Below are 11341 nucleotides of genomic sequence, written 5' to 3'. Positions count from 1 at the left end.
CCCGCTCTGTGTCCTGAGGTCCTGAGGTCGCCGTTCTCATTCCACACCTGGAAATGATCACGTGGTGTCTGTCTTTCTCTCACTCGGCTCCCTTCAAAGTGCGCCTCCGGGTCCACCCACGCGGCAGGATCTCCTTTCACGGCTGAGAACCGTCCCGGCCGTGTGTGAGAACACACACCACACCTTTCTTCACCCACTGTCTCTGGGGGCACAAACGCCGCCATCCTGTCTCGGCTGCTGCGGGTCACGTTGCCGTGGACGTGCGGGGACGCGTCTCCCTCGGGGACAACAAGCTTTCCTCCTGCGCGGGTTTGTACTCCTCTCGCTTCTCTCTCACATGCAAGCATGTGGCCCCTGACGTTCATACAATTATTTGTTAGCTTTGGCTTATAACATGTTTAACACGGTTTCCAAGTAATAACCCTAGCATCGCTACAGCGGTAGTTCTACCAACCGGAATTTAAGACTTCTCTGCAACGGTTTTCTTGCTATTACATGTGGCTGAGGAGGCAAAAATCAAGCACTGCGTTCTAAAGTCAGACTTTTAAAACCAAAGCTGGAGGGCCGCCTGGGTGACTCAGTTGTGAGGCGTCTGCCTTTGGCTCTGGTCATGGTCCCAGGGTCCTGGGATCAAGCCCCACATTGGGCTCCCTGCTCGGCAGGGAGTCTACTTCTCCCTCTCCCACTCCCCCTGCTTGTGTCTCTCTCCCTGTCAAATAAATAAAAATTTTTAAAAATTATATAAAAAAAACCCCAAAGCTGGAAGCATCACGTTGCCTGACTTCAAGCTATTTCAAAGCTGTGATCACCAAGACAGCATGGTACCGGCACAAAAACAGACACATAGACCAGTAGAGAGCCCAGATATGGACCCTCAACTCTATGGTCAAGTAATCTTTGACAAAGCAGGAAAGAATTTCCAGTGGAAAAAAGACAGCCTCTTCAACCAATGGTGCTGGGAAAATTGGACAGCCACATGCAGAATCAGACTGGACCATTCTCTGACTCCACACACAAAGACAAACTCAAAATGGATAAAAGACCTCAACATGAGGCAGGAATCCATCAGAATCCTAGAGGAGAACATAGGCAGTAACCTCTTCGATATCAGCCACAGCAACTTCTTCCAAGATATGTCTCCAAAGGCAAAGGAAACAAAAGCGAAAATGAACTTTTGGGACTTCATCAAGATCAAAAGCTTCTGCACAGCAAAGGAAACAGTCAACAAAACAAAGAGGCAACCCACGGAATGGGAGAAAATATTCACAAATGACATTACAGATGAAGGGCTGATATCCAGGATCCATAAAGAGCTCCTCAAATTCAACACACAAAAAAACAGATAATCATGCCCCAAAATGGGTAGAAGACATGAACAGACACTTCTCCAAAGAAGACATTAGATGGCCAACAGACCCATGAAAAAGTGCTCCACATCACTCGTCATCAGGGAAATACAAATCAAAACCACAGTGAGCTACCACCTCACACCAGTCAGAATGGCTAAAATTAACCAGTCAGGAAATGACAGATGCTGGCGAGGATGTGGAGAAAGGGGAACCCTCCTACACTGTTGGTGGGACTGCAAGCTGGTGCAACCACTCTAGAAAACAGCATGGAGGTTCCTCAAAAAACGGAAAATAGAGCTACCCTATGACCCAGCAATCGCACTACTGGGTATTTACCCTAAAGATACAAACATAGTGATCTGAAGGGGCACGTGCACCCGAATATTTATAGCAGCAATGTCTACAATAGCCAAACTATGGAAAGAACCAAGATGCCCTTCAACGGATGAATGGATAAGGAAGATGTGGTCCATATACACTAGTATTATGCCTCCATCAGAAAGGATGAATACCCAACTTTTGTAGCAACATGGACGGGACTGGAAGAGATTATGCTGAGCAAAATAAGTCAAGCAGAGAGAGTCAAGTATCATATGGTTTCACTTATTTGTGGAGCATAGGAGACAAAACAGAGGATCATAGGGGAAGGGAAGGAAAAATAAAAGAAGGTGAAATGAGAGAGGAAGACAAACCCAAAGAGACTCTTAACTCTGGGAAACAAACTGAGGGCTGCTGGAGTGGGGGGGGATGGGGTAACCGGGTGATGGGCATGAAGGAGGGCACGTGATGTGATGAGCCCTGGGGGCTATACACAACTGATGAATCCCTAAATCCTACCTCTGATCCACTCTGTGTCAACTAACTTGAATTTAAATAAAATTTTTAAAGTTGAGTTCAAGCCCCATGTTGGGTGTAGAGATTACCTAAAATTTAAGTCTTGGGGCACCTGGGTGGCTCAGTGGGTTAAAGCCTCTGCCTTCAGCTCAGGTCATGATCTCAGGGTCCTGGGATCGAGCCCCGCATCAGGCTCTCTGCTCAGCGGGGAGCCTGCTTCCTCCCCACCCACCCGCCGCCTGCCTCCCTGACTACTTATGATTTCTGTCTGTCAGATAAATAAATAAAATCTTAAAAAAAAAATAAAGTCATAAAAAAAATCGGTTTAAGATTTCCAAGCATAGGGGGTGCCTGGGTGGCTCAGTGGATTAAGCCACTGCCTTCGGCTCAGGTCATGATCTCAGAGTCCTGGGATGGAGCCCCCATCGGGCTCTCTGCTCCACAGGGAGCCTGCTTCCTCCTCTCTCTGCCTGCCTCTCTGCCTACTTGTAATCTCTCTCTCTGTCAAATAAATAAATAAAATCTTAAAAAAAAAAAAGATTTCTAAGCGTAGGTGACGTTCTTTCTTCCTGACTGATTCCTAGTTCAGTCGTGTTGGGTTAGAAAGCAAAGCCCACGCAGCGTCATGTCTTTAACGTTGCTCAAGCGGTGTCTCGTGCATGTTGTGGCCGCAGAACCGAAACGCGCTCAAGAAGGGTGCGCCGCCTCTGCCGGGGGCTCCGGCATCTAGACCCATCTGTGAATCCCGCTCACGGATGTGCTTTCGACTCTCACGTGTCACTTATGAATGTTCCGCGTCCTCGGCCCGGAATCAGTGGGAGGGCTGTGCTGGTCCGTGGCTTCCCACGTGGACTCTGGCTTCCCGCAGTGAAGTCTGCACTGCCGGGTCTCTTTGTCTCCGACTAAGCCACCTGTCCCTGTGCTCTCACTTTCCCTGGTAAGAGCTTCGGTCTTAAAAAGCTATGCTGTCCTATTTTCAGCTTAAAATCTGTGTGGTTTTTAAAAAAAATATCCTCAACCTTAGGTTGATGGGCCCTCTTGCATTTCAGATCTGTGTCTAGTGAGTAACAGAGCTGAAATTTAACTTTTTAAAGATTTTATTTATTTATTTGAGGGAGGGCGAGCAGGAGCAGGGGGAGGGGCAGAGGGAGAAGCAGACTCCCCGCGGAGCAGGGAGCCCACCGTGGGGCTCCATCCCAGGACCCTGAGATGACCCGAGTCCAAGGCAGACGCTTCCCGACTGAGCCCCCGGCGCCGCCAGCTCCGGCATGTAAAGCGTCTCAGCGGCCGTCTGTATCCCTTCCAGCTGGATTTCGTCTGTTTACGTTTGTTGTGATCACCGCTGCATTTCCATCTGTCCTTCCCTCTCTCCGCATTCTGCGGTTCTTGGTGCTTCTTCTTGCTCTTCTGGGTCGACTGATTTTTCTCCTGTTTTCCTGTCCCGCTCGAGCTGTGACCTCTCAGGGACGGGCCCTCCACGGCCCCCCACGCTGCTCTTCTGTGCTTCCGAGAGCCGAGAGGGTCGTTCTTCCCGCCGGCTGTGGTCCCCGTGACGGCCACGGCGCGGGTTCTGACCCACGTGCTGCCGTGGAGTCGTCCGGGGAAGGGGGCTCCATCGCTCCCTCCTGCCGCATCCTGGGCTCTGGCCACGCAGCCAGGCGGGGAGCTGGGGCGCCAGCTTCACACCTGAAGGACAGACCACTGCGCGTTTGCTCCCGCATTAAACGCCCTTTCGTTGTGTTGCTGCAGGCCGTCGTGTCCCACGCTGTCACCGGCTTCTCCCAGGTGTTGGCCTTGCATCCGTAGGGAGGCATAGACACAAGGAACATCTTTCCCTCCCCCTGAGTAGTGCAAGGACCTTCGAGAACTACCTCTGATGATCTCCAGCGCACGTGTCTCTCACGTTTGTCCTGTCTTGTGATACTATTACTATTATTATTACCTTAAGCCCCACACGTTGTACACCGTATCATCATTTTGTGCAGTCAGGGTGTGTGAGAATGGTCTGCTCACCCGTCCTTCTCCTATTTCAGACCTGCCCGCTGCTCATCCTCCCGAAACACATCCTTTGCAACGGGCCGGAGTAGGAACGCCGCTGGCTATGCGGTTCTCAGTCGCCGGTTATCGTCCTTGCACGGGCATGTGTTGGTGACTCTCAGTCCTTGGGAACGTGAAAATGTCTCTAGTTTTCCTTCACTATTGAAGGAATTGCAGAATTCTTGACAGACCGTTGTTTTCCCTGGAACCCGAGGTTCTTAGGGGTCTGTACGGTGAGAACCCCATCATCCGGTGTGAGGGAAGTCTTTACTCTCTGGTTGGTTTTAAAACATTCTCCTTGACTGAGGCGTTCTCCAGTGCTCCTGGGGTGGTTTCCTCTTTGTTGTTGTTGTTTTTTTTAAGATTTTTATTTATTTATTTGACAGACAGAGATCACAAGTAGGCAGAGAGGCAGGCAGAGAGAAAGGAGGAAGCAGGCTCCCCGCCGAGCAGAGAGCCCGATGCGGGGCTCGATCTCAGGACCCCGGGATCATGACCTGAGCCAAAGGCAGAGGCTTTAACCCACTGAGCCACCCAGGTGCCCCTCTTTGTTTTTTTGAAGTTTATTTACTTCAGCCATCCCTATATCCAACGCAGGCCTCGAGCTCACGACCCCGAGATCAGGAGTCGCACGCTGTAGCGACCGCACCCGCCGGGCGCCCCGGCAGTCTCCTTTCGGATCCTGGGTCCTGTCCGGCACACAGCGCGGGAGCCCACGTCCGAGCGCAGGGTGCACACGCAGGTGGCTTCTGACCCGCCCTGGAGGCTGGAGAGGCTGGTCCCCCCCGCCCCCCCGCCCCGGGCTCTTCATTCCTTCTTTTGAGAACTTAGAAGGATGTGGATGCCAGGCTTCCAAGGCAGACTGCGGAAAGAACGAGCTGACACCGAGTCCCGAGACCCCAAAAAGGGCCCCTTTGTGATGAGGCCGCCCCCCAGGGGGGCCCTGCTGCTGCCACACCTTCGGGGGTGCGGTCCGACCCCCTGCCACCGTGTCCCCACAGGGGAGGTTGGGCAGGACCCCCCAGATGGAAAGTTTGACGGTTCATTCTCCTCACGGTCCCCCCAGGCCAACACGGGGCTTGGTGCAGGCTGAGCGGGCACCTTGAGGCAGGGCAGGAGCTCCCGCACCCCCTCCCTGGCCCGCCGCCCACTGGGCTCTGCAGCCCCACCTAGGGCTCGCTCCTCCCCTGCACAGGAGGAACTGGCTTCCCGCAACAGCCTGGGGGTTCTGTGCATTTATCTCCGGGGTGTCAGTCCCCCTTTCCTGGGGGATGCGCCCCAGCAGCTGTCGTGGGTACTGAGACCGCACTCCATGGGTCCCGAGCCTTGCCGCCCGCGGACCAGTTTCCTCCCCACTGGCTTGCGGCCCTGCTCCTCCGAGCTCCGCTGTGGCCCTTTCCGGACCCCTGCGTCCCCGCCCGCAGAGCGAACGCGTCCGCTTCCCTGCCCGAGACTTCCTCTCTCTCCCTCACTCTGAAAGGACAGTTTAGTTGGGTGTCCCCGAAGGCCCCGATCCGACCTCAGCGCGGCGCTCACGGGAGGAACGGGCGTCCGTCCCCCGGCTGTCCCTCTGAGGCCACTTGTCTCACCGGCCGGTTGGCTCTGGGGGTTTTCTCTTTGGGGTCTTCTGGGATTCAGCGGGGCGTGTCCCGGTGAGGCTGGTTCTCACCTTGGGGATTGGAGCTCTCAAACTGCAGGATTTATGCCTATGATCATTTCTAGAACATTCTCAGCCATTCTCTCCGCGGCTACTGCCTCTGCCTCTTTCCCCTTGTGGAACACGGGCGGTGCGTGCGGTGAGTATCTACACCCATGTGGTGAGCGTCTACACCCGTGTCCTGCGCCTCCGACCCCCCCTCCGCCGCTGCTGTTTTGCCTCAACCATGCTGCCCCAGGTGCGACTTGGTTCAGTTTACCAGCTGCTCAGCATCCTCCGAGGTTTCCGCTTCTGCTGCAGGCTTTTCCTCCCACCCAGAGCCTGGGAAAAAGACGAGCTTCCCTGCTCGCCCCCCGGGACCCTGGGTAGGGCTCTCTTACCCCTTTCCCTGTGCGTCAGCCTTGAGGACACTCGGCTCTGAGCATGATTCTTAATTCTACCTCTGCTCTTGCCGGACGAGTCCTGTGTCCCGAGTGCGTATGGACAGAACTCTCAAGAGCTCGGCCACGAGGGACGTTTCTGGGCCCATAGCTGTCCACAGAGGGTCTAGAATACACCCCCTTGGCCATTCCAGCTTCCAGATTCCCACTCAACGCCTGCTCCGTGGGGACCTCCCTTTCCTCCTTAAATCTCACCTTGCAGTGGTTTCAGCGCTACTCGAGCTAACAATTCCAGATGTCCAAGCAGCAGAGATGGGGTGGAGTGCAAGAGGCCGAGAAGCGGGGGCATGTCCGGGGAGACCCACAGAGCCAGGGACGAGAACACTACGGTTCCAGTCTGCCGGAGTCTCCCGGATTAAGGGGTTGAGGTGCTTAAGAGAAAGAGGAGCAGAGCTGAGCGCTGGACGCCCTGGGCCCCCTTCCCTCTTGAAGCATTTGCTGACAGGTGTCCTGCGCAGGGACAAGAGGCTGAGAAGCTGAACAGAGCTCAATGCTATTATGGTTCTGGGGACTCAAACTTGAGTTCGGGTTCTCCTTCTAAGGAGGAGAGGGTGCTGGGCAGCTGTGACCCACAGGCAGGACTCCTGCTGGCCCCAGGAGAGCAGAGCCCCAGGAGGACGGGTGGACAGGAGGACAGGAGGTAAGAGGTCGAGCACGTCTTATCACATCTGAAGTTTCGTCGCTGACTGCACGGGGCGGGTCCCTGCTCAGTGGTGACCCTCTCCGAGCCCCGACTTCCTCCAGGGGATCCCTCTTTGCCCCATTCACAGCATCTGTCACTTTGAATCAAGCGTCGCCTGACGTCCAACCACGGAACCAAGCGCAGAGCCCGGGGTCCAGGTGGCAGAGTTCTTGGACAAAAATGATGGAGATTTCCATGTAGAGATATGAAACATGGTGTTGTTAAATTGAAGAAATTCTAGAACTAAAAATAAAATAACCGAAGCAAAGAGCCAACTGGACAGAACTGAAGGACGTCTAGGTCGCTGTAGGGTCAGCAGAGAGTGAAAGGTGGAAAACGCACAGAAAACACGGACCACGGTGCGAGAGACGCATGGGGCACACGTGAAGGTCTGCCGCGCAGATGAAGGGAAGCTCCGCACGAGAAAGCTGGGGACGGGGCAGCCCGCGTCTGAAGAGATAATGGATGAGGTGCTCCCCAAACTGGGGCAAGCCGGACAGACAGACACCCGGAAGAAGGGCCACAGACCTTAACACGGACGAGCGCAAAGACGCCCATGGTTGTGGGAAAACCACAGAGAAACTACAAAGAGAGAGAAAGTCTAAAAGGACACCATCTAGAAAGGCTACAGTAAGACGTTTGAGTCCTCCACGTAAGCAGTGAAATCCAGAAGACAGTGGACAGCACGTTTGCATGCCCGAAACGTTAGTGGCCACTTAGAAGAGTCTATCAGTGCACCAAGTGAAGGGAAAAGGCAAAATAAAAACATGTCCAAACGCCCCCTGCTCAAGAAATTGAGAGATTTTTATCAGAATAAACCGATACCAGAAACACACACAAAGACGGTCAATTGGCAAACGATCCCACGTGGGAACACGGTCGTGTGGGAGTGGGGGGAGCAGAGACGAACACGGCAATACCTTTATGCCACGCCGACTATAGATGTTAATAAAATTGTTCATTGTAGGGTTTACGGTATCTGCAGAGTTAGAATGCCTGATCACGGTAGCACAAAGTTGGGAGAAGCAGACAAATTTAAGGCGTTGGAAGGTCTTCGCAGGGACCGAGAAGTGGTAAAACTGCAAACTGACATCAGGCCTTAATAAGTGAAAGATAAGTTTTATCATTGAACTTTATAATTGTGAATTGTTTTGAAATTGCCAGGAAGTAGTAAAAAGAATTTCATTAGACCATAATCAGTGAGGGATGGATTTTATAGTTGTTGGAGTACCCACTAAGAGTACAATGAGGGGTACCTGGGTGACTCCGTGGGTTAAGCCTCTGCCTTCGGCTCAGGTCATGATCCCAGGGTCCTGGGATCGAGTCCCGCATCGGGCTCTCTGCTCAGCAGGGAGCCTGCTTCCCCCCACCCCCTCTGCCTGCCTCTCTGCCTACTTGTGATCTCTGTCTGTCAAATAAATAAATAAAATCTTTAAAAAAAAGAAGAGTAGAATGAAAGTACATTTATAAACAAGTAAGTGGGGGAAATATGGAATAATACTAATACTTCATTAACCCTAAAAAAGAAAGGAAAAACAGACATAATACAGAAGATGCAAAGTCAAATACATGGATAGTCGCAGTAAATGCACTAAAACACTCCAACTGAGAAACACATGTTGTCACACTGAAATTTATAAACCAAGTCGACTAAAGTTTAAGGATGAAAGGATGTTATGATAACACTAAACAACAAAAAAGCCAGCAGAGCTATACTAATATCAGACTGTTCCGGCCAAGTTAATGTTAGAACCTGTTTAACCATTAGGGCCTGCTTAGCCAGAGCGACTCCATATTGCCTGGGTAGCCTTATTGTTGTTTACGTCCGCAGACTTCATTCCGGGAATAAACGCCCCCATAGTTCCTGGTATGGTTCTGGGTATCGATTCCGGGAGTAAACGCCCCCATACTTCCTGGTATGGTTCTGGGTATCGATTCCAGGAATCGATTCCGGGAGTGAACGCCTTAACAGTAGACGCCACGTACCTTGGGTCTGTGGTTATGCCCTATAAAACCAGCCTGTGAGATCCGGAGGCGGTCACTCTCTTCCGAGGCGGCCCTGGCCGGTCAGTCTGACTTCTAATGCTTAGCATAGAATAAGGCTTTGCATAACTTTCACTTTGTCTCAGTCCCGTTCCTTTGATAACGACCCCAACAGTACAAAGTAGGCTTTAAGGCAAGAAAAATAACTAGGGATAAAAAAGACTTCATGGTGGTGCCTGGGTGGCTCAGTGGGTTAAGCCTCTGCCTTCAGCTCAGGTCATGATCTCAGGGTCCTGGGATCGAGCCCTGCATCGGGCTCTCTGCTCAGCGGGGAGCCTGCTTCCTCCTTTCTCTCTGCCTATTTGTAATCTCTGTCAGATAAGTAAATAAAATCTAAAAAAAAAAAAAGAAAAGAAAAGAAAAAAGACTTCGTGGTGATGAAAGGGCCCATCGGGAATGCAATTCTAAATTGTGCGCACCTAATAACACAACGTCCAAATACATAAGGAAAGACTGACGGCACTGAAGGGAGAGACGGACAGACCCATAGTCCGTGCGGACTAATACGGCCTTGTAGCCCCTGGTGGAGCAAGCAGACATAACGTCAGTGGATATATTTGAAAATCTGAACACAATAAAGCTGATCAAATTGACAAAAGATAATCACTCTCAAAAAAATGGAAGTATGTACTACTTTCAAGGGCACATGAAGCATTTGTTACAACGGTCACTATTCTGGGTGAAAAAGCATACTCTATACCTTTCCAAAGATTGAAATAATTTAAGGTATATATTCTGACCGCAGTGGGAATAAGCTAGAAATTAATTACACGAGAATAACTAGGAAATATTCAAATGTTTGGTAATTTAGCAACATACATCTAAATGGCGCATGGGCCAAGGAAGGAATCCTAATGAACACTACAACTTTTTTCCACCTAAATAATCATGAAAATACAATGGATCAAACTTTATGAGATCAGTTGAAGTTACATTTAGAAGGAAATCTGTGGCCTTAAATCCATAGATCAGAAAATAAGGAAAGCTGAAAATTAATCTCACAAAATAAAGGAAGAAAGCATGGAAGAAAGCAATATTAAAACAGGGAAGGGGGAGAAACTAACAAAGATGAAGAAGAGGAGAATTAATGAAACAGAAGACAAATGTATCACAGAGAAAATCAACAAAACCAAAGAGCTGGTTCCGTACAAAGAGTAATAAGATTGTCAACCCCAGACAACTGAGCAAGACAGAGAAGGTGGGAATCGCCACTATTTAGACTGAAAACGAGAGCCCAGAAACAGGTCTTACACTTTAAAAAAAGCAAAGGAATATTATGAACAATTTTATGTTAATACATTCACTTTCCGTTCCTTGTTACTGTTGTGAATTCTTGCTGCAGTATAACGTCCACATGTTGGGGGGTGCAGATTTTCAGGTGTACGCAGCTGAGGAGGGGAACAGCTGGCATGGGGAACAGAGCTGGCGTGGGGAACAGAGTCGAGGTGGGGAACAGAGCTGAGGAAGGGAACAGAGCTGAGGAGGGAACAGAGTCGAGGTGGGGAACAGGGCTGGCATGGGGAACAGAGCTGGTGTGGGGAACAGAGTCGAGGTGGGAAACAGAGCTGAGGAAGGGAACAGAGCTGAGGAGGGAACAGAGTCGAGGTGGGGAACAGAGTCGAGGAGGGGAACAGAGCTGGCGTGGGGAACAGAGCTGGTGTGGGGAACAGAGCCGAGGAAGGGAACAGAGCTGGTGTGGGGAACAGAGTTGAGGTGGGGAACAGAGTCGAGGTGGGGAACAGAGCTGGTGTGGGGAACAGAGTCGAGGTGGGGAACAGAGCTGAGGAAGGGAACAGAGCTGAGGTGGGGAACAGAGCTGGTGTGGGGAACAGAGTCGAGGTGGGGCACAGAGGAGATACTAATGACTCCTGGGCGTGGTCTAGGTTCTAGGTCTGGGGACAGGTTCTGTGGTGGCCGGCCTCCTGGGCTGACAGCAGGCTGCACACTTCCCCCAGCCCACTTGTCCAGCTCCCTTGGGTCCTCCTTGCAGCCGGGGTTGGGGGGTGTCTGAAGACCCGGGGACGTCACCACAGTCCTGGGGTCAGGTCAGAGACCTCCGAAGCCACAAAAAGCGTGAGGGAATCGGAAGGAGCTGCGGCTGGGCACTCGGAGCCGGGACCACTGCACATCCATGGCACGGCCTGAGGGCACTTCTGGTCACCCTTGAACGGCTCGAAGGGAGCAATTTCTCTCTTGGGGGAGAACATGGGAAATCTCCCGCCGCGTCCTCGCCTGCGCCGCCCCCTGGCGGCTGGGTCCGGGCATGCAGCATCCCCGGTCGTCGGCCAGAGGCATTGCC

The sequence above is a fragment of the Meles meles genome, chromosome 6, assembly GCF_922984935.1.
Source record: "Meles meles chromosome 6, mMelMel3.1 paternal haplotype, whole genome shotgun sequence".
NCBI classification, from domain to species: domain Eukaryota; kingdom Metazoa; phylum Chordata; class Mammalia; order Carnivora; family Mustelidae; genus Meles; species Meles meles.
The sequence above is the reverse complement of the archived record's forward strand: the minus strand, read 5'-3'. Positions refer to the sequence as shown.